This window comes from Oryctolagus cuniculus, chromosome 5 (assembly GCF_051225735.1).
Source record: "Oryctolagus cuniculus isolate XC-2025 breed Fujian yellow rabbit chromosome 5, ASM5122573v1, whole genome shotgun sequence".
In the NCBI taxonomy this organism is placed as follows: domain Eukaryota; kingdom Metazoa; phylum Chordata; class Mammalia; order Lagomorpha; family Leporidae; genus Oryctolagus; species Oryctolagus cuniculus.
This window is the reverse complement of record NC_142871.1, coordinates 35,031,955-35,056,786: the sequence shown is the minus strand read 5'-3', so window position 1 is coordinate 35,056,786 and position 24,832 is coordinate 35,031,955. Positions and strand designations below refer to the sequence as shown.

At 36.9% G+C, this 24,832-nt stretch overlaps 1 long non-coding RNA gene and 1 pseudogene across 1 annotated transcript; one reads left to right on the top strand and one right to left on the bottom strand.

The window, feature by feature from the left end:
- The first annotated feature begins 1,709 nt into the window (after positions 1-1,709).
- On the top strand, positions 1,710-2,550 carry LOC100358621 (translation initiation factor IF-3, mitochondrial pseudogene; annotated as a pseudogene).
- Positions 2,551-9,834: 7,284 nt separating this feature from the next.
- On the bottom strand, positions 9,835-17,377 carry LOC108177384 (uncharacterized). The gene is made up of 2 exons (XR_016233405.1): positions 17,267-17,377; positions 9,835-12,803 (listed from the first exon to the last, which is right to left on the bottom strand). It is a non-coding gene; the product is annotated as an uncharacterized LOC108177384 (long non-coding RNA).
- Positions 17,378-24,832: the final 7,455 nt, after the last annotated feature.

Below are 24,832 nucleotides of genomic sequence, written 5' to 3'. Positions count from 1 at the left end.
TGAAGAAAGAGAACTATAGACCAATTGACTGATGAGCATAGATGCAAATATCCTCAACAAAATACTAATTAATGAATCAAACAATGCATCAGAAAGATTAGTCACCTGGGTCTAGTGGAATTTACCTCAGGTATACATGATTGATTCAATATATGCAAATCAATAAGTGTGATATATCACATTAACGAATTGAAGAATAAAAACCATATGATCATCTCAATAGGTGCAATGAAAGCATTTGATAAAATATAACAATTCTTTCATTATGAAAAGAAAATCTTAAAAAGTTGGATATAAAAGGAACATACCTCAATAGTCAAGGGAATATATTATAAACCCATAACCAGCATCATACTGAATGGGGAAAAGCTGGAAGCATTTCCACTGAAGTCCCAAAACAACACAAGGATGCCTATTCACACCACTATTATTCAATATAGTTCTGGGAGTTTCAGCAAGAGTCAATATAGGCAAGATGAAGAAAACAAATAGATACAAATTGGAAATGAGGGACCCAGCTCTGTGGCGCAGAGGGATAACGCCCTGGCCTGAAACACCAGCATCCCATATGAGTGCTGGTTCAAGACCCAGCTGCTCCACTTCTGATCTGGCTCTCTGCTATGGCGTGGGAAAGCAGTAAAGGATGGACTAAGTCCTTGAGCCCCTGCACCCATGTGGGAGACCAGGAAGAAGCTCCTGGCCCCTGGCTTTGGATCTGTGAAGCTCTGGCCATTGCAGCCAATTGGGAAGTGAACCAATGGATAGAAGGCCTCTCTCTCTCTCTCTCTGCCTCTCCTCTTTCTATGTAACTCTGACTTTCAAATAAATAATCTTTAAAAAAAAAAAAACAAATTGGAAATAAGGAAGTCAAATCATCCTTGCTTGCAGATGACATAATTCTATATATAGGGGTACCAAAATAGTCTACTAAGAGACTATTGGAACTCATAAGAGAGCTTGGTAAATTGTACAACATAATATCAATACACAAAAATCAACAGCCTTTGTATGCACAAATAATACCATAGATGAGAAAGAATTTGAAAGATAAGTAGCATTCACAAAAGCCACAAAATAATTTAAATACTTTGCAATAAATTTAACAAATGATGTGAAAGATCTCTAAAATAAAAGTTATAAAACATTAAAGAAAGAAATAGAAGATGACACTAAAAATGGAAAAACCTTCCTTGTTCATGGGATGGAAAAATTAATACCACCAAAATGTCCATACTACCCAAAGCAATATATGGATTCAATGAAATCTCAATAAAATACCAAGGATATTCTCCTCAGATCAAGAAAAAATGATGCGAAAATTCATATGGAAATATAAGAGACCCAGAATGGCTGAAGTAATATTAAACAACAAAAACACAGCTGGATCCATCATAACAGATTTCAAGGCATACTAGATGGCAGTTATAATTAAAACAGCCTGGTACTAATGCAAAAATAGACATGTAGGCCAAAGGAAAAAAATAGAAACTCCAGAAATTAATCCATGAATCTACAACCAACCAACTAATCTTTGACAAACAAGCTGAAATCAATCCCTGGAACAAGGACAGTCTCCTCACCAAATGGTGGTGAAAAAATTAAATCTATGAATGGAGAAGTAGGAAACCATGCCCTTGCTTTACACTTTTATAATAATAAACTCAGGAGACTTCAGAAATCACTGATCTCAGTACAAGTAATGCTGCAGGATGGCTACTCTTCTTCTAAAGTGGTTGACACTGCAAAGCATGAAGTCTGAAAATAATTGCATTAGAAGATGCTTTGGTAAATACCTGATGCAAAAGATAGACCCAGCACAGTTGTCCTTGATTGCTGCTACCCCAAGACCATCCTACCTCATTCATGCAAAAGCTTTTAGTACATTGAAATCACTCAGGATGAGAGAAAAAAGACAAAAAAGAAGAAATTGGTTTTAGTAATGTTGGAAGAAAAATTAAGGAATGAATTATTCAGGTGCTTGATGAGAAGGGCAATGATTTGGGAAACATGCACCAAGCAGATGTCATCAGGCTAATGAATGAGTGAAAACTGAGGCTGGTACAGATGCCCATGCAGAGCACCCCCCTCCCCAAGTACCAGCTCATGACAGGCTTATGGATACACGAGGAATCCCTTTAGCTCCACGAAATGGAAAAAGCTCAGCCCAAAGATGGACCAATCCTGACAAAAAAGCTAACTTTCTCTTCAAAAATCAAGCAATATAATTTGGACACAAAGAATAAACAGATTCAGCACTGGATTGAGAGAAAATGCCAAGTTTAAATTCCTGTAAAGAAGGGAGGAAATGCAGATGAGCCAGAAAACAAAATGGAGGAGCTATTTAATAAAATACTACAAATATTGACTGGAATAGCTACCTTCAGATCCAAGCCACAAGCTGTTAAAGTAGGAAAAGCAGTAATGTGTGCGCTTCATCATTTGAGCAAAAAGGAAGAGAACACATATAGAGAATCTAAAGGGACCGAGAAATGAGACACTTTGCACAAAGAAAGTAGAAGTGATAGGGAATCAAGTGATCCACATCAGTGAATTTAATGAAGAAAAATATGCAGGGGCAAAAATTTTCTAAATATCAGCTCAAAATGGATCAAGGATCTAAATCTATGACCTGATACAATCAAATTACTGGAGGAAAACATCAGAGAAACTAAAAGACATATGCATAGGCAAAGACTTCTTGGAAAAGGCAAAAAAAAAAAAGCAAAAGTAGACAAGTAGGATTATATGAAGCTAAGAAACTCCTGCTCTGCAAAGGAACCACTCAGCAAAGTGAAGAGGCTACTAACAGAATTGGAGAAAATATTTGCAAACGATGCAACTGATAAAGGATTAATATCCAGGATCTATAAAGAGTTCAAGAAACCCAACAACAACAAAACAAACAATCTAGTTAAGAAATTAGCAAAGGATGTGAACATGCATTTTTCAAAGGATGAAATTCAAATGACCAACAGATACATAAAAAATTATCAGGATCACTAGCCATAATGGAAATACAAATAAAAACCACACTGAGGTTTTACCTCACCCCAGTTAGAATGGATGTGATGCAAAAATTAAAGTGCTAGTAAGGATAGGGATAAAAGGTGGAAATGTAAATTAGTACAACCATTGTGGAAAACAGTATGGAGATTCCTCAGAAATGTGAAAATAGATCTACCATATTACCCAGCCATTCCACTTCTAGGAATTTACCCAAGCAAAATGAAATTAGTGGGCTGGTGCTGCAGCTCACTTGGCTAATCCTCCGCCTGTGGCACCGGCACCCTGGGTTATAGTCCCATTTGGGGCCCAGATTCTGTCCCAGTTGCTCCTCTTCCAGTCCAGCTCTCTGCTGTGGCCTGGGAGTGCAGAGGAGGATGGCCCAAGTGCTTGGGCCCTGAACCCACATGGGAGACCAGGAGGAAGTACCTTGCTCCTGGCTTCAGATTGACGCAACACGCTGGCCGTAGCAGCCATTTGGGGGGTGAACCCAGGAAGGAAGGCCTTTCTCTCTCTCTCTCACTGTCTAACTCTGCCTGTAAAAAAAATGAAATTTGCACATGAAAGAATTATCTGTACCCATATGTTAATTGTAGTTTAATTGACAACAGCTAAGATATGGAATCAAACCAGATGTCCATCAACAGATGAATGGATTTTAAAAATGTGATATAAATACACTATGAAATACTATTCAACCACTTAAAAAATGAGAGTGAAATCTTTTCTTTTGCAACAAATGTATGCAACTGGAAACCGTAAGACTTAGTGAAATAAGTCAGTTCCAAAGAGACAAAAATCATATGTTCTCCCTGATATTTGGCAGTTAGTGTAGAATATAAAAAATTGCATATAGAAATAAAATGGACATCTTGTGATATGATTATATTTTTTAGCCTTCCTATGGAACTGTGGTCTTCCCACTTTTTACTTGTTGAATGTTATTGTTCGTGGTGAAACAAAACTGTGATTATAGAGGGAATTTAAAATATGTCTTTGAAAAATTAAAGAAAAAAAGAAAGGAAGGAAGGAGGAGATTGAGAGAGGGAGTAGGAGAGAGAGGGAATCATCTTAGAACTGTATGAAATACACAAAAATCTGTTCTCTTTGTATTAAAAATTTAAGAGAATATATAAAGGTCTTTTTATGTATCTCTATATGGTAGAAAGACAAACAACACAACAGAAATTGGACAGAGGATATGAAGCAAATGAGGAATAAAACAAAGCTTATACAATGCAGGTGGAGATACTTTGTAAATACTTTGCAGTTTTTTATACAGTTAAACTGATATGACTCCCCAATTTTCTCTCCTCAGTGTTTACCCAAGAGAAATGAAAATGTATGTGAACACAAAGACTCATAGATGAAGATTCACCATACTTCTATCCATAAATATCAAATACTCAAAAGAATCCAAATGTCCATCCACAGGACAAATCCTGATGTATTGATACAATTGAATGTTACAAAAAGAAACAAGCTATGCATATCCACAACATAGGTACATTTCCAAAGCACTCCATGCAAAAGAAGACAAACACAAAAGCAGAAAAACCCTATTTTATTTATACCAACTCCTTCCCTCAATAGAAATCTAGTTTTAGATGATATAAAACAGATAAATGTTTTGCAGAAATGGGCTGGACGGAGATTGGGAGGGAGAGAAAGTGGTAAAAATGAATTGTAAGTGTTTGTAGTGATGGGATGGCTTAATATTTTGATTGTAGTGATAGACACACAGTTGTTCAAATTCGTCAAAACGCCTCAAAATGTACACTTATATGGTTGTATTTTTTCTAGTAAATTATTCCTTAATGAAGATGATAAAAAAGGTGTGAATCATAAGTTATCATAATAATCTGGAAAATAAATGTATTCTTTTCAAATAAGTGAGAGAGCATTTGATTTAGTCAAATAAAAGGATGAGTTGAAAGTATTGCAAGGCCGGTGCTATGGCATAGTGGATAAAGCCACTGCCTGCAGTGCCAGCATCCAATATGGGCGCTGATTTGAATCCTGGCTGCTCCACTTCTGATTCAGCTCTCTGCTATGGCCAGGAAAGGCAGTAGAAATGGCCCAAGTCCTTGGGCCCTACACCCATGTGGGAGACCAGGAAGAAGCTCCTGGCTCCTGGCTTTGGATTGGCCCAGCTCCAGCTGTTGCAGCCAATTGGGAAATGAATCAATGGATGGAAGACCTCTCTCTCTTTCTCTTTCTCTCTCTCTCTTTCTCTCTCTCTCTTTCTCTCTGCCTCCTCTTCCCTCTGTGTAACACTGACTTTCAAATAATAAATAAAGCTTAAAAAAAGAAAGTATGACAAATAAGAAATAATGTTGCAGAAACCATTCCTAAATGTGACAAACCAGTTCATTGTGGATAATTGGAGCAAAATGGCAGCTGAGTAAAATGCTCCAGTGACATCTCCTTACAGGTACAACAAACTGGACTGCTACTCATCCACCAAGTCACCTTCATAAGCACTAGGGTAACAGATAAAAAACTGTGTTGTGTGTTCCTTGTTCATTTAAACTAATAAGAAAAGTTGCATTGGAGAAGCAGGAAGAAGAGTTTTGCCTAGTCACTGCTCCCCCAGCTCCAAATTAAGCAGTCCTTAAACTTGACTCCTAGAGTGAGGCCCTCTGTTACAAAATTTAGAGTCAGACAGGGCCCCAAGGTCTCTTCCCCCAGTCCTGTATCTGCAGACTGAAGACTTGAGTCCTCTATATGCCATATTGGAGTACCAATTTGATTTCCGGCTGCTCTGCTTCTGATCCAGCTTTCTGTTTTTGTACCTGAGAAAGCAACAGAAAATGGCCCAAAGACTTGGGCTCCTTCTATCCTGGTGGGAGAACAGGATGGAATTCCTGGCTCCTGGCTTTGGCCTGTCCCAGAGCTGACTGTTGCAGTCATCTGAACAGTGAACCAAGAGATGGGAGATCTCTCTCTCTCCCTCTTGCTTGCTCTGTGTCTCACCCTCTCTCTGTTACTCTGCCTTTGAAATAAATAATCTTAAAAAATGAAAATATGTACCAAAAGAAAATTTTGTGAAAACTTAAAATGGAAATATTTTAGAACATGGAGATGGATATTCTTCCAAGCAAAGTAAGTAACATCAAAAAATTTGATTATTCTAAATGAATATGCATCTAATAATATTATCTCAAAGTATTAAAAAATGAACACAACTAGGAGATAGTGATAGGACATTTATTTAGTTAGAGATATAAATAGATATTTGTCTTGATTCTAAAGGCAAACAAAAATACAAATGTGAATACCATGATTACTAATCTGATATTAATAAAAAGTGTATATGAAATTTCTTTTTTGGATTTCTTGTGAATTGTTCATAAAACTACCACACTCTGGGCCATATAAAAAACCCAATATTTTCAAAAGTTCAAGATTAACAAAGTCCTCTAACTATAATGTAATTTCAAAATTAGCAATCAGGGCCGGCACCGCGGCTCACTAGGCTAATCCTCCACCTTGCAGCGCCGGCACACTGGGTTCTAGTCCCGGTCGGGGCGCCAGATTCTGTCCCGGTTGCCCCTCTTCCAGGCCAGCTCTCTGCTGTGGCCAGGGAGTGCAGTGGAGTATGGCCCAAGTACTTGGGCCCTGCACCCCATGGGAGACCAGGATAAGTACCTGGCTCTTGCCATCGGATCAGCGCGGTGCACCAGCCGCAGCACACCGGCAGTGGCGGCCATTGGAGGGTGAACCATCGGCAAAGGAAGATCTTTCTCTCTCTCTCTCTCACTGTCCACTCTGCCTGTCAAAAAAAAAAAAAAATCAGCAATCAGTAATAGTAAGTGACAAGAAAAAAATACCTTAGAAAATATGGTACTATATTAGTCAGTGCTCAATACAGGTTGTAGAATCAGTGAGTTATGAGATAAGGATTTATTATAAGGATTAGACAATAAATCCCTGTGGGAGGAAGTAAGGAAGCAAAACATCATTTAAATCAGATTGTGAAAGGAAGTTTCCTGAGAAAGTGTACGGGAAACTGTGTCTCTACCACCTCTAGAAATTCACAGCCAAGCATCTGGTGGTCAGCATGGGATTTCTATGAGTTAACAGGGTTAGTGGTTGGGAAGTGCTAGACTTGAAGCAGACATCACTGAGGGAAAGCTGGCAGCCAATGACATCTCCAGGTCTGTTGCTACTCATGTAAGCACAATAACCTCTGGAAACTGATGGCCACTCCTGAATTCAACCTTCCAGATGTGTGCCAATCCCTCTTTCCACCAACTCTAAACAACATGAAAAGGGACTCTAGGAAACAGTTAGTTTGATCAAATTAACATGGTGCAAAATGCTGCAGATAATATTAATTAAAGTTACAAAAACAAATAAAAATGATTTAGGAATGAATCTAAAGGGAATGTGTAAAACTTTATGAATGATTTTTGAAGTTTAATTTTTGGACATACAAGAAGAGTTCAATAAATTTATAAAAGATACTGTGTTCATGGATAAATTATATAATCTGACAAAGAGAATCATTTTGCCCCAAATTTATCTACAGGTTTTTTACAACTCCATTCAAAATTAAATATTTTGATGACATTGACTTACATGTACTAATATCTCTGTAAGAATAATTATCTAGAAAGAGCTGAGTCAATTTTGAAAAAAAAAGCAAATAAGTGGAACTCAGCCAATGAGATGTTAAGATGCACTACAAAGGTGTGTTATTTAAAACATTTATTATAAAACAGCATGATATCAGCACAGGCATTGATAGGTGGATCAGTGGAACAGAGCAGAATTCCCAGCAACAGGCCAATGTAGGTATGGCAACTTTTCCGGTTATTTATCGAATATTTCTATATGCTAAAGATTATACTATAAATCATTGAGAAAAAATAGATTGCATAGTTGAAGGGCTGGGAAAATTGGCTTGTTTGAGGAGAAAAGGAAAGTCAAATTTCAATCTTATATTATGTTATAAATTAGAATTAAAGAGAGAATAATGCATAAATGTTAAGGATAAATATAAAAAGTTTTTTTTCTCTTTATTTATTTATTTTTTATTTAGTAAATATAAATTTCCAAAGTACAGTTAATGGATTACAATGGCTTACCCCCATAATTTCCCTACCACTCACACCCCTCCCATCGCCCGCTCCCTCTCCCATTCCATTCACATCAAGATTCATTTTCAATTATCTTTATATACAAAAGATCAATTTAGTACGTATTAAGTAAAGATTTCATCAGTTTGCACCCACACAGAAGAACAAAGTGTAAAATACTGTTTCAGTACTAGTTATAGCATTACTTCACATTGGACAACACATTAAGGACAGGTTCCACATGAGGAGTAAGTACACAGTGACTCCTGTTGTTGACTTAACAATTTGACACTCTTGTTTATGGCGTCAGTAATCTCCCTAGGTGTCGCTCCCCCATTCGCGGAGGAACGACACAGGACCCTGCGCTGTTCTTTCGTCTGCTCGGCCCTTCCCGGGTTTGCTGCTGGTTCTTCCCAGGTTGGCTGCCGACCCTCCCACCTCCGTGGAAGGGCGGCTCCCCCTGCCACTTTCTCCACTTCCGCGGGCGAGCGGCACACCACCGGCCGGCTCTCTCGGGGGCTGCTCAGATGTTATCCGGATGTTTCCCTTAGATGTTCCTGGTGCATGTTGTCTCTCTCCTCCTTTATAGTCCTCTTCCAACAATCCCAACTCTGCTACCCACACGCCGAGTACGCTGCTCTCCTCCAATCAGGAGCAGGATCAGCTCCTGCAGGTTATTGGTCGAACTGGAGGCAGCTGTGTAGAAGTTGTTTCCTCCTCTCCCAGCGCCATATTGTGGGAGAGCAGATGCATAGAATAAGTCTTAATTCCAGTAACTTAGTATAGTCCGAGTTGCTCCCCACACCTAGGCTCTTGTCATGAGTTGCCAAGGCTATGTAAGCCTTTTGAGTTTGCTGCGTTCGATCTTATTCCGACAGGGTCATAGTCAAAGTGGAAGTTCTCTCTTCCCTTCAGAGAAAGGTACCTCCTTCCTTGATGGCCCCATTCTTTCCACTGGGATCTCACTCACAGAGATCTTTCATTTAGGTCATCTTTTTTTTCTTTTTTTTTCAGGGTGTCTTGGCTTTACATGCCTAAAATACTCTCATGGGCTCTTCAGCCAGATCCGAATGCCTTAAGGGCTGATTATGAGGCCAGAGTGCTGTTTAGGGCATCTGCCATTCTACAAGTCTGCTGTGTATCCCGCTTCCCATGATGGATCATTCTCTCCCTTTTTGATTCTATCAGTTAGTATTAGCAGACACTGGTCTTGTTTGTGTGATCCCTTTGACTCTTAGACCTATCAGTGTGATCAACTGTGAACTGAAATTGATCACTTGGACTAGTGAGATGGCATTGGTACATGCCACCTTGATGGGATTGTATTGGGATCCCCTGGCACGATTCTAACTCCACCATTTGGGGCAAGTCCAATTGAGCATGTCCCAAATTGTACATCTCCTCCCTCTCTATTCCCACTGTTATATTTAACAGGGATCACTTTTCAGTTAAAATTTAAACACCTAAGAATAATTGTGTGTTAATTACAGAGTTCAACCAATAGTACTAGAACAAAACAAAGAGAAAATACTAAAATGGATAAAGTATTACATTGTACATCAACAGTCAGAACAAGAGCTGATCAAGTCACAGTTTCTCATAGTGTCCATTTCACTTCAACAGGCTTCCCCTTTGGTGCTCAGTTAGTTGTCGTCGATCAGGGAAAACATATAAAAAGTTTTTTAAAACAATATCTTCCTAAATGTCTATGTGGAAGAAATTAAATAAAACTCCAAGAACCAAGGTGTCATGTTGAAAACATGATGTGTATTTATTAAATTCATGATAATTTTTTGGCCAAAAAACATATCATAAATGAAGTTAAAATGTGAATGACTGATTAATGGAAAATAGTTGAAAATATTTAAAACTGACAAAGGGTTAGTATTGAAAATATAGATGAATTCTTATAAAAGGAAAAAAGTCAAGAAATTTTAAAAATGATAAGCATTGACAGCATAAAATTTTAATATGTAGAGATATTAGCCTCACTAAACATCAGAGAAAAATAAATTAAAATAATTATGATATTCTTTTTAATGCCAAGAGATTATAAAATTTAGAAACTTGGAAACATGAAAGTTCATGTACTGCTGACAACTGCCTTTTTCTAGAATAATTCTTGTCCATGTGACGATATAGAAATCCCACTCTATGTATAAAACTAAAGGAACTGGTCCAGCATACTCACAATGGTGCTGCTTGGAGGTAACTCAAATGTCCATAACTAGGAAATCTGAAAGTGATTGTGGTGAATATGTACCAAGTGATATTATCCACTAATTGGAAACAATATAGACATGAACAGTTCCTAGATATTAAAAAAATGAATAAGTTCTATAGCACAATACTATCATGTCAAACTCACACATAAAATAACAATATGTATTTTTAAAAACATATACGTCGGCAATGCACACAAATATCACAAGATCATATTGCACACCATATATAAATACATTATTTTAAATTAAATTTAAAAGGACACATACACATCCAAAGATAAACACCACAAGTAATATGTTGACCTATGGAAAAAGAAAAAATAAAATAAAACAACAGAAACACATGGACTTAGAATGAGAGTGTGCCATAACTAATTCTGTTAATCTGCTCCCTGAGAACAAATATAAAATTAATGAAGTGTTTCTTTTTTTTTTTTTTTTTTTTTTTTTTTTTGACAGGCAGAGTGGACAGTGAGAGAGAGAGACAGAGAGAAAGGTCTTCCTTTGCCGTTGGTTCACTCTCCAATGGCCGCCGCGGCTGGCGCGCTGCGGCCGGCGCACCGCGCTGATCCGATGGCAGGAGCCAGGAGCCAGGTGCTTTTCCTGGTCTCCCATGGGGTGCAGGGCCCAAGCACCTGGGCCATCCTCCACTGCACTCCCTGGCCACAGCAGAGAGCTGGCCTGGAAGAGGGGCAACCGGGACAGAATCCGGTGCCCCGACCGGGACTAGAACCCGGTGTGCCGGCGCCGCTAGGCGGAGGATTAGCCTAGTGAGCCACGGCGCCGGCCATGAAGTGTTTCTATGAATAGACTTCATTTGCAGCTTTCCAAGCATCCAGAGATGAATTGGTAAAGGCGTGTCTGTTAAATTGGAGTAGATTTAAAAAGTTGAGGCATCTGCCTCTTGATAAAGGAATTCAAAAGAACATGTGAAATATTATTTCCTTCTCTTTAAAGACACACATTTATTTGGGGCTAAGATATAACACGAAACTCAAAACATTACCCATGTATCCATACCAGGTATGTGACACAGTATAAACATCAGTATTAAGACCCACAATCCATTTTCATGATACCATTGGTAGCTGGACAGTTAAAATGATATCAGTCTCTGCTCAGAAAAATGTAATAATCAAAACAACGCAGTATTCAACTCTATCCATGCACACAAAAATAATTTCTTTGCCCTGAAAGGCCCAGTAACTTGCCAAGGAGTCTGTTTCACATCTGAGCTTATTTGAAAGTGACCCATTGGCTTCCCTTTCAGGTATGATTAAAAGTAACTTCATATGTGAACAAGTTTATCTATTCAAACAAGTTTATTTCTGTAAAGTTGAAATAAATAGATATACTTCTATGAGTATAAGAGAACATTTTTGTATGCTTACCAGGTTAAACTTGAATGAACCTCAGCACCAAGAAATTTTATTCTTTCAGGAAGAGAGACTGAAGTTCAAACAACTTTATCTTGGCTGAGTATTGATAAACCCATGTACTGCTCCTTAAGCCCAAATAAACAAGGCTTTAGGGAACATTCTATTGTGTGACTATTCTGTCAAGTTCAAAGAGCCATACAGCAGATGATGGCCCTTGTACTTGAGTCCCTGACCCCACATGAAAGACTCAGACAGATGAAGTACCTGGTTCCTGGCTTCAGCCCAGATAGGGCTGTTGCAACATTTAGGGAGTAAACCAATGGATAGAAGAAGATCTCTATATATATATCCTTCTCTCTCACTCTCATTCTCATTTTCTCTCTCTTCTCCTCTCCCCTCTCTCCTTGCCTCCTCTCCTAGTGTTCTCTTGCCTTTCAAATTAGCCATCAGTCACCTTGAAGGGACTAATTTCTGACAATAAATTCAGACATAATTTATGACATTGTAGTCTAGATTGTTCATGCAAACGGAAGGTATCATCTTTGTAGGCGAGTTGAAGTGTTTTATTCATAAAAGCAGAAAATACTTAAGGAATTTCTATTTAAATTACATGAGATTAGGATTAAGGGGAAGAAAGTACAAATATGGATTATATTAAATTTAAAATAATAAACAAAATACAGTATTGTTGTTTCCAATATAGCTAAAATTTTTTGAAATATTACAAGCTTTTAGCACATAACATTTACCTGTCTTATACAAAGAATCTGACACCTGAACCTGAGGGCAATTGGGCCATGGGATGTCTACTCTAGTGAGTTGATTAATGTCATCTCACAGCAGTGAGGCAGGTCTAGAAGGAGAGAATTAGTTCCCGCAAGAGTGGGAACTCTTGTTTCCTGTCTCACAATTTGAAGTCTTCTACCCTTGGGCAATTCCCTTTCTGCTTCTCTGTCTTGTTGTGATTCAGTCAATGGGACCTTGCCAGAACACCAGCATCATGCTTTTCCAATTCATCACCAGAGTCATGAGCCAAAGAAACCTCTTTACTTACTGGTTTGTTGGAACTCGCCCAAAACAGCCTTGAGACAGAGACCAGTGGAGAGCTGAAACTATGGGAATAGGAAAAATATATCAGAAGAAACCTAAGGTGAGAGAAGAAAAACAAAATGGAGCCCCAAACAGATATTCAATGTGATATTACATTTCAGAGTTGGGAAGAAATTACACTTCATAGATGAGGAGAGGGGAAATATTTAGCAAAGAAGACTGAGAAGAAAAATCCAGAGAAAGAAAATCAGGAAAAAGTAGTTTATGTGTTGGTGTTAGTGTTGATATTGACTTGTTCGCCAGCATTGACTGTTGCTGAATGGATGAATAAAATGGGAACTATAAAATATTCCTTAAATTTAGTCACAGTCACACAGTCACACATGGCAGCCCTATGTTGCAGAGAAATAGATTCTTCCTTTATAGGGAGGAGATAAGTTTTTTAAAGCTTCTCCATGACCTTCCAGCTCTCTGAAATTGTTCAGTCTTCCCCAGCTCTGAATGTGCTTGCATCACTGCCACATTCACAAACACTAGCACTCACGTGCACCCTCAGTGTGCTGCATTTACAATGGTCCCACCTAAGGCACAAACAATAAAATAAAGAAATTCCACCTCAGTCAGTTGTCTCCCGCCTTCTTCTCCTCCTTCTCTGATTGTCTATTTTTCAGCAAGGAATCAGTGTAAGGAAGTCTTAGATGTTTAGGTTTGTAAAGCAAAACCTCGTAAGCAGAGTTCAGCAGCATCAGGCAAAAAAACTCCAATGCGTGGACATTGCCACTATATTTTCCTGCACCTCATCTTTTGTACTATTTTAAAATCATGCCCTGTGGGCCTTACTTTTATATCCCTACAGCAGAATTATCTCCCTTGGATTGCTACCCATGAGAAATACTTAACCATTTTTAACAGTCCATCAATTACAGTGCTCTTGAATGAGATGACATGAGGAGGCCAATCTTCATACACACACACACACACACACAGTCTGCCAATTTTCTTCCACCCCATTATCTACTATCTCCTCTTTAATGAAAAATTTCTCTTGTCTCAAAATAAAAGCATTCTCTTACACTTGGCTATACTAGTACCTGACATCACGATTCAGATGTAGTAAATACTTTGTAACTGACTGTCAAATTTAAATTTAAATTCATTTAATTCCATAAATTCATTTAATTCCATAGATTAAAAGCTTGGCAGCGTTGTTTCAGTTTTCAGTTTTTCACAAAAGTTTTAAAGTATCATAATTATTCTTTAATTTCTTAGATAAATTCCCTCTATTATGGGCCTGATTTGATAGCTTAATTTATGGTTTATGTCACTAGGTTATTTTCATTTTATCAATACACTCTTAGTGAGTTGCTAGGTAATATGACACCTTAAATATAAAGATTTCAGGGCTGGCATTGTGACACAGTGGGTTAAGCTGCCTGCTTGCAATGCCAGCATCCCAATTTGATGGGCTGATTTGAGACCCCACTGTTCTGCTGTTATCAAGCTCTCAGCTAATGTGCCTACAAGGGCAACAAATGATGGCCCAAAGTCAACTTGCAATCAAGGTTAGTATTGATAGATAAGAATTAACACCTGTCATTTTGTTGACTGGTTACCAATTATAACTGCTCTGTTAGTGACTTTGGTAGCGTTGTGTGTTTTCATGATGTTTACTATTCAATAGAGGATTCCCTTCAGAATTTCCTGTAAGGCTGGTCTGGTAGTGATTAATTCTCTCAGTTTTTGCTCATATGGGGAATACCTTGTTTCTCTTTCATCTCTAAAGGATAGCTTCATTGGATATAATATTCTTAATTAGAAGATTTTTTCTTTTAAAACCTTGAATATTGTATCCCATTCTCATTTATCTGTAGGATTTTCCCAAACTAATGAGTATAGACAACATAGTTAACGGGGACTGTCACCTAGAAAAATTCTTATATTTATTATAAAATGATCCATGCTAGCAAACACAAAGAAATAGGATCCTGATCCTTCACAGATCATCTGGGGCTAAGAGAGGCTAAGAGTGAAAACTTTTATGGAAAAGGCCTAACCCAGTGAGCAATGCCTTTGTATATAGAGGTTGTCTGAGTAAGAGTCATTGTTAGAAGACAGAATGAAAACTATTCTTCAGCTGTAGTAATGGCAGGAAAAAGGTCTCTTCCCAAGAGAGTTTGTTACTTATCCATTAGGAGGGTTTAGCTTCAGATCCCCAGAGAAGAGATCTAAGCAAGGGTTACGTGATAGCCTGGTCCTGCTGCAGCAAATCTCAGTGTGGGCAAGAACAGCCTAATTACCACCCAAGCTGCTTCTATGCTGGCTACAAGGAAACATGGAAATAGCAAAAGGAAAGGGAAAGAGAGACATGTAATGGGATCTGTTATTTTGCAATTAACTGGAGACTGACCCTTGTCACTGTCAACACTCACACCACACACACCCACACCCACACCCACACCCACACCCACACCCACACCCACACCCACACACAACTGAATCTGCAGAAATCTTAAATCCATTTGTCTTTTGCCTCTAACAATGTAGGATGAGCTAGTCTCTACCAAGACCTTTGAGGAACAAGGTTAGAGACTTCACTTGCAGTTATTTCTCTTCTATCACCATCTCATGATGCCTGTTTGGTGATATGGATTTCATCATGCAATTTAAATGTAAATGATTAGAAAATCCAAGTATCAAAACACTGATTATATTCAGCCTTAATTACAGCTATTAATTGGTTCAATCTTTTAGAAAATCATTACTGGCATCAATATGATGACTTAGAAAGCAAGCCTAATGCTTACTAGCTTGCCCAGGTCAACTAGGGAGAGAGGCACTCCTAAGAAACACAATCAGATTAGCATTAACATTAGCATTTTAGATTATCACTAAAGTGTGGAAAATAAAAACATTTATAAATATTGTAGAAGAAAAGCAAGGTTTTACTATTGGTGCATCTCTATCAGAAATACCAAAAGAAGTATTTGAAAAGTTATTGTAACTAATAGATTCATTTTGGTACACAATTATAAATATTGCTTCACTGACTCATCCATATTAATGGCAATATAATCTTATTTCACATCTTAAAAAAAGAAATGGAAGGGGGACATTGAGGACCTTTGGCCTACTAATAATATTTTATTTTTAATTTAAGTGGTGGTTATGACAGTTGACAGAAAACCTCATTGATCTTGGTATATATACATATTTAAATAAAATGTTTTTTAAAAGCTAACAGATTTAAGAAGATTGGCTGATCATGAATTAAAAATACCAAGAGAAAAACAGTACTCTTACATACCTATTGAAGTAATTTTAAAAATACATGTATGTGTATTAAGAAGGGCACATATAGATAGATAGATAGATAGATACACAAACTAACTAGAAGAAAGGTTCCATTACCAGTAATGAAGTATGTTACTTAAATGAACATTTTTAAATATAAAAGTACTATGTAAAGAAAATTATATGTCAACTACCTCATGTGCTCACTCATTTTTGGAAGCTTAAAAAGTTGATCATATAGAAGTAAAGAGTAGAACAGAGGTCACTAGGATCTAGGAAAGGTATGAGGTAGAGAGATAAAGCAAGGATGGATAATGAATATCAAAATATAGAGATAGAGATGTAGCTCTAATATTCTATAGCACACTAGGACAACCATATTCTACAATAATTAATAATATACTTCAAAATAATTAGTGAGGAGTTTGAAGGCTCCAAATACATAGAAATTACAATATTTGAGGAAATGGAAATGGTGATTAACCTGATGTATTACACATTGTACACAAGTGATCCCATTCTTGGAAGAAGCTTGGAATTCTTGGTACAGCTCCATGCATTAGAGGGTCACAGAAGACTGACCCAGGTGATTGTCTTATGAATACAAAAGTATCATGAACGCTTCTCAATTCATTTTCTTCCAACAAAAGACACATTTAGAGATGGATATTGCTAATCTAGGTCAGAAGAGAGGAGAGAATTTGCTAAATTCCTTTGTTCTGCCCAACATTAATGGTGTAGGTGAGAACTGACTGTTTTTTTCTTTTTCATTCCACTGTTCTCTGGGATATGAACATGTCACTCTTGAAAATAAGTCCAGGTTCTTGCTTCTAGAACCTATTGACTATGAAACAGATCATGTAAATCCAGATTCATGGGAATCCTTCACCACCAATCTCTCTATTTGAGTATTTCATAAAGTTTAGGGAAATATATTTTAAAAGTTTCATTTTGATGCATAAAATTGAATCCATGCATAGTTTTTTTCACAATGTGCATTTTTTGTGAACTTCTTGAAAACCATTTATATGCTCCCTTCAAAGCCCACCTTTCTAATTTTCCAAGAGTCTTTGTATAAATGTTCATGTTTGTTTACCTGCATTGACTAAAGTAATTAGTTATTTGCATCAAAAAAGGAATTTGTGCTGCCTTCTTTAAAAAATTATGTTTATTGTGCACAAATTTTTATGGAATAGGCTGATTCAATCAAGTGGTCCAGTTAATTTGCACTTACCTCTGGAAAGGGCTCTTAATCATTCATCAGGAGAAATCACTGCATACTCATCATTTTATGGGCATCTCTGCATGATAAGACAATGTGGTTTGTTATTTCTGCAAAGGACTGCCATCTAATGTGGCAGGTTTATCTCACCAGCACACTGACACTTATTAGTAGAAATGAGTCCCCAAAATTATCACTCTAAGTCAACTATAAAATGGAAAATACTATTATCCATCATATTTAATCTTTAGTTTTTAGGACTTATATAAAACAACTCCTTTTATTACTGGTGCATATAATCCTTGATACTCTTGAAATAACGTTTCTTTTCCCATCCTGTCCAAGTTTATTTTATCCAATGTTTGTATCATTTTCTCTAGTGTATTAGATGATTGATCAGTTAATGTGAAGTGCTAACTAAAGCTTATATAATAGCCACAGATAATTACTTCAAATATGTCTCCTCTAAATTAAAGGATGTCTTCCATGGAGAGTTTATTACTTAATCGAAATGCACCAAGCAGTGAATAATGAACATTTTCTGATCAATAGCCAAATCTAGAAGGAGTTGCTTCTACTGATAAGTTATTGTCCATACTGCTAACAAATAGACAAACTCTGGTTTCATTTCTGTGTATTGAGGCAAATTCTGGAAAGAGTAGGAAAATGGGTCACAAGTTCAACTATTTGGACATTTGGTATTATCAGTTATGAATAACAAAGTTAAGAAGCCAGAAATATAATGAATAGTGTCTAACATTTAGGAAAGCTTTGATTTTAGATCACCTCATACAATTGCAAAACTCATCATAAAAATTCTTACCAAAATTAGTTACAAATATAGGAAATACATTGTAAACACGAAAATCTATAAAGGTATTAGACAGAGTTATGAAAATTATGTGTGATAACTTTGTAACTGAGATTGTGAATCAATTTTCTCAGTGTTTTATGCTTTGCTGTCCAACTGCCTTCTAGGGTTTGATGTTTCTCATTTAAAAAAAAAAAGAAGGGATATAGTTCATTTACCAAAAAAGTTGGATTTAACTCTATAATTTGTAAATATTTATGCATATTTCCAAAGAATCCATGGGCTTAACTACATTTTTCCCTGATTACTTATATGCCTAATACATCATGTTAGATCTCACATGTTGCACTTTCACAATAAAACGTTCAGATGAGAAGGCAGTAACCCAAACAACTTGACAACCAATCAGCAAACACTCGAAAAAATGAAACCCAAAGGTAGGGATGCTCTATAAAACTGGTGTGACTTTAATTCAAAGCTTAAACTTTAAAAATTTGTATTTTTCATTTAAGGATGAAATTTCCATCCAGATTTTGCAGAGTGTTAATAAACAGCCAAAAATTGACCAGCTGGTGTCAGTGACACTACCCCACTTTTCTTCTACCTTCACTCACACAGCAAGTGGGAAATGGGCACATTGTTCTGCATCGTATTCAAAGACAATATCCCTGACAGTGATGACTCCACTCCTGTGTGTGGCTGAGAAGCCCAATATGGTACCGGAGTCCTTTCTGAAGTTTGCACATATGGGAAATTGTGACTGCAGCTGCTTTTCACAGAGTCGTTCATTGTTTATATCTCTGCCTCCAAAATACAAAGTGGACCGTTGCTAGGAACAAACCACTTCATTTCCTGACCACTGCAAGCCAGACCCATGTCTCTGTTGTTCTTTCCCAGATGGTCCCCAGCACAGCTTTGTTGCTTGAAGCTTGTTTTGCCTCAGTCTGGAAGAATGAGGTAGATGCACTTGAATTATCAGTGTCCCTTTGGCTGAGAATAGTATGCACTGCAATGATGCAACAGTAAAAATTAAGAACCAACTGTAAGTACCGACCATCAGTTAAATGGCTGTGTAAGGGGCAGGCAGAACATTAAGAATAAGGCTGTTTCTGCCATTGAAGTGTGTACAAGGTAGACATACTCTCAAAATAATGAGTCAAGACAAGGATCTGGACACAGACTTCTATAGAGAATTCTCTACCTAGAGGGAGTGACCATTCCAGAACTGGATGTGAAGAAATCTTTCATGGACAAGACTATATTTGGAAAAAAAAATGATCAGAGACAATATCTTCAGCAAGAGAGCCATGAAAAAATGATAGCAATGCAGCATGTCTTAGTGATGGTGAATATGCAGATATAACCCAGGAGAAAGATTATAGGATATAACAAAAAAAAAAGTGAAATAGTGCCTAGATGTAAGGATTTATGCCATTATCGAGATTGCAGAGGCTTTGAAACTAATTAGATATAAGGTCAATAAATCCCTGAGCCTGGTGAGTAATCCTGATTCTGGCTCAGACTACTTACATGATTGTGAACCTAGGATTTAACCTCGTTAGGCCTCAACTTTCAAATGTGTAGATTGAGAGGGCAAGAATTAAAAGTAGTTATCAGTGCCTAGGTGCAGGAATGTTTAGAAAATTATGAAGGAACAACCCTGGATTCTACATAGGAAGAGGTCACAGGCATCTAATGGACCTAGTTAGGAATGATCCATTATGCACAGCGAAGTCCCACCTGAAAATGTCCACACAGCTTTTCCTAGCGTCTTCTCCAAATGTATCCTAGCAGCAGTGAAAAAAAAACCTATTTATTATTATCTGAACCTAGAAGTCAATTCTGTTTTGCATAAACATATAAAGTTTCTTAATCAAATGTTATCATAGTTGCTTCTCCTAGAAATGCAAAGCTTCTTGTGGTATTTGAATTTCAGATAAAACACAGCTATTTCACTATACTTTACATGTCACATTGGTTATACATGCAAGTATTTATAAGTACACGATAATTTAACCCATATTTCAAAATGCAAATATAAAAGAGATATTGGCAACAAGCATTTCAATATTGTTTTCATTCAAGTCCAAGTTACTCAGTGTAAGTATAAGACTCAGATCATTTCAAAGTATCCTCCAGCGTAGTTGTGCATATGTTGCCACATTTTGAAAACTATTCTGTTTTATTATCAGTTACTTTGTCTTTCATTTCTACTTCTTATTATAGTTAGGAAAATTATTGAAGTTTTTAAGTGATGTATACAGGTGGAAAAACAACCCACAAATTTTATTTCACAAAGAGGATGGCACAAAGTATTTATCATTCAAAGAGGCACTATGTCTAATGGGATAGAGAAGCAGGGAGGTGGGTGACTTCTCTGTCCCTCTAGATCAAAGCTTCCATTTCCCTGCTGCTGTGAGGGAAACCAGTGCTCTGATGTGCCCTCGGTACTCTCAGATGCTTACTGAACTATTTCTTCAAATAATTATAGCCATAGGTTACTAAATAATTCTTTGGTAGACTAAAAGAACAGTGTCAAAAATCAGTCTTTCTTGAATAAAATTATATTTATCCTTAAGATATTTACTTTTGAGATAAATGTTAACATTAAATCCATAATAATTTTTCAATAAATTTCTCACAAAAAATGAAAAACTTTTTTCTTTACTTTTCTGAAGGATTCTGCCGGCACCCATTCGCTCTCTGCCTCTTGTGTGAAAGCAGTCATGTTTATAATATTTTTCACCATGTCTTCAGTTCAGTAAGTGCTGAATTGGACTTTATGCTTTCAGCCTGTCCCACACTCTTTGCAGCACACCAAGAACAATACTGTGGCCGGTGCTGGGTACAGGCTAATGCAAAGTCTGACTGTCAGAAGACTTGTGCTTTCTTTGCCGGCTGTAGGATGTCTGCAGAGGCCCCTGGGAGGTGCTCTGCTAATGAGTTACAGGCCTCCTCATCTGTCCAGTGCTTTGACTATCTGCCCAATCTTTCTAAGTTCCTAACCTCATGCTTCCTCCTTCCTCCTACTAGCAGTCCTTCTGGGAGACATTGGATATGGGGATGAAACATTCTAATTGGAGAGGCTGCAATCTTGTCAATGTGTACAACCCAGGGGTCTGTTGCCTTGTTTATCTTTCCTACTTGTCTAGTGGGAGGGTTGGCTAAATGGGAAGTCTTCAGATTGTGAGTCTTGGAAAAAGAACTGAGTGGTTTGTTGTTGTCTTTTAAAATTCCAGTCATTCATAATAGAAGGCTCAAACTCTTTCGCTCAAAAATGAAATTATGTGTTTTGAGTGCAGGAATCTTTCTACTTCAAAAATAAGAACTATCTCTCACATCTACTATGTTCTTTTAGAACTAAAATTGAGAGACAATTGGGGATGTTTCATGCAATTTGGGAACAGCAGTCAAAAGAATAAAATATTATGTTAAAAAAGCAAAGACATTATTTCCAAAGTAAAATCTTGTTGACCCTGGGTTAAACCATGCTTTGCTTTTGACAGACGGAACAAATTAATGAAAGAGGAATGAGGGGACAGAAATCTTCTTTATACTTTTTGTCTTTTAATAATTAAAATTCCATTCACCTGGTCATCTATGGTAAAAAAAAAAAAAACAGATAATGTATCTATCTGAATGCAATATGAAGACCACTGAAGCAAAGGTGCTCCTCAGGAAAGTGTAAATGTTAAGAAACCTGGTCAGTTGCTCTGCTAGGATTAGGCCTTGTGGGTCCACTTCCCAGACCATACTGACAGAAATTTTCAGAGCTAGATTGATTTCTGATCCTGGAGGTGGCCACATCTCTCTCCTTACCTTACCTTGTTGTGGAGGAGGTTTTGCATGAGACGATGGAACATGAGTTCATTAATTTCAGTCTCAGTAGACCTGCTCATCACAGCTAAGTCTTGTGAGTGTTGGGATAATGTGTGTGCTATATGTGGGCAGGGGCTGAGATTCAAAGGCTGTGAAACACAGTATGTGATACCTTTCATCACTTCTCAAAACAGTAAAAAGTCAGATTTCTCTTTAAAAAGCCCTTCCTAATAGAATAGGTAGTTCAAATGTCCAATGTGGTGCAGATTGGCTGTTCAACAGTATACATCCCCTGTGAATGAAAACCTCAAAAGCAATTGATAAATATGCTAGTCGTGAGAATTAGATATGAAACTCTTTGATTTATATTATTTATTCATCAGCTATCATGCACCTTCTTCTTGCTACTCATTTCCTCTCTTTCTGTATGATAGCTGATTGTTATCATGACATTTTGCTAGTCTGAACTTGAGGATCTGGAATAAAGGTCTTGTGAACCAAAATAGCAAGCCAATCTGTCATTAATTGGAATTTGCCTGAATTGCAGCAACTTTGAATTCAATACACCATTGAATTGAAGTTCTTCTCTAAGTTTTATCCAAGCCAAAAAAAATAGGGAGTGAACAAAAGGCTAAAATAATGATATTTCAGTGGAAACCAAAAGACTATAAGTAGTAAATAGTTAAAAGACTTTTTGAGGAGATAGCCTATCACATCTATGCTCAGCCATAGCTAGAGCTAAATAATGGGTTCTCACTGCTAATCTGTAGGGTAGTTTATTAATCACAGAAAATGTAATTGGTTAACCCACGCAGGAAGTTGGTGTTGGTTATCATTCTTCTGCTGTATTGTAATCATTCTGTATTTTCAACAGCTCTACAGACACTCAGTCCATGATAGGGTCCTTTCTAATAAGATAAGCATTCTTGAAAGAGAAGATATTGTGAAAACAAAAAGAATTTGGAAAAGCATTTCCACTGATACAACTTTCCATTATGTTAGAAAGTTCTTCCTTAAAAAAAAATAAAAGGAATTAAGAATAATGAGAAAAGATGGAAACAGCCATAAGAATGAGAAAAACTAAACATGGCTGTAGGTTCCTACAGGCAAAAGAAAATAAATAAATATATTGATTCTGGAGACCTTCATTGGCAGACTGGCTATCATTGAACCATTCATTGGTGGGGTAAGTGGGATGACAGATGGTCTAGGTTGTTATGGTGACTTAAAACAAGAAAATTCTATGTCTCAAATAATTTAACTTGAACCCATCATTTGGAGTCAAGTTCAATGGTACTTGCAGTCCAGCCAGATTGAAGAAGGGACATATTTTCTTGAGAGCAACTGTTTAATGAACTGAGTCAAGGCTATGCATTGGGTAGTCAAAACAGCTGGACTCTTGTCTCATCTTTAGAAATAGATAATAACAAATACATGAATCCTAGTTATTCTGTGTTTCCAATAACAAACTTTGATTATTTTGTTGGTTTAAGACTGGGTCCTCTATTTTAATATGGAAATACTAAAAGAGACAACATAAAATTCTTGGAGGTCTGAAATTTGGCTCTTGAGCCATGTTTAGTGATTCCATTATTATCTTTGGTATGCTATCGCTTTTATGGTGCATACCTTTACAAAAGTTACTTTTCAAAGGAACAAACTTTAGAATTTTATCAACTAGAAAATAGTAGCCTCTTTAGATTTATGTGTGTGTGTTTCCTATTTAAGACAAGAAGAGCGCTTATTTCCCTATTGTCTGTTCTTAATACTCTCTAATTTTAGTGTGCCTGTGATTTTTCTGAAAGTTAGAGAACTCAAACACTTTTATGATTAGTCCTATTGGAAAAATAATCTTGTAAAACAAATATTTAACTCACAAATTGGGTAGAGTTGAGTGAGATTTATTAACATAAAGGCTTCCTCAACTAGACTAAATTATTTTCTGTGAAGTTAAAAATACTTTGAAACAGAATTCAATGAGAAAGAAAAGTTAGAAATAATTTCATTCCCCCACATTTCTGATCACATAAGATCAGAAGAAAGAAGAACAGTTACAAACATCTCCCTGCCTGTAAGAGTTGATTCTCATGGGCAATGGTTTGAAAGTTGGCATATCTAGTCTCAAAGAGTCCTGCCTTTTGAGAAACCTAAGATCAGGAAATTTTATTTGAGTTTGAACTACATTTGAAGTGATGTTTTTCAAACCTGGGGGTGAAATCTGAAGAAGCATGACAATTTTGTATGATTTAACAACAATAAGTCCCCTTTGTTTTTAGTTTCTTTCCTTTTTTTTTTTTTTCATTATTTACTACTGAACTTCCCCACTCTACAAAAATGCGCTGAAGATGTGAGAAAAGATAGAAAGCAATTGGTCAATTTCATATCGTGTGATCTTCAAATGTTTTGAAGATACATTTTTTCTAAAATGCTTTCAAGATTAGGGACAAAAGGACCCTGACTAAGCTCAAAGATTTAGAGTGTCCAACAAATTAAACTCCTTCCTTTAGTATGTCTATTATGTCTTTGAATCTTGAGTATAATATAAAGCAATTGTCCTTGTAGGGAGGTCTATCCGTTTGCACAGTTACACTGAAATAGTTGACCTGCCTGAGGAAACAAGAAGAATTTCAAGGGTACATTTCAAGACCCTGTTTCTGTTGATAATAGTGTTCCAGAATTTATATTTATTAATATTGCTTTATTTTGGTCAGACTCCCACAGGAAATCCTGAGGAGTGTACGTTTCTGGCATATTTTATCTTAGATAGTTCCATCCCTTTGGTCTTGCACCCTGACTGTTAAACTAAAGAGTACCTTTGAAAGCCTCTGCTCTGTGAGCTGAGGATGACAACAAGCAGGAACTTCAACACTCTAGGAAGACAATCTATCTACTTTCTCCAGTTATCATTAAAATGTCTTTTAGATGTAGGTCATAACTGGAAACCTATA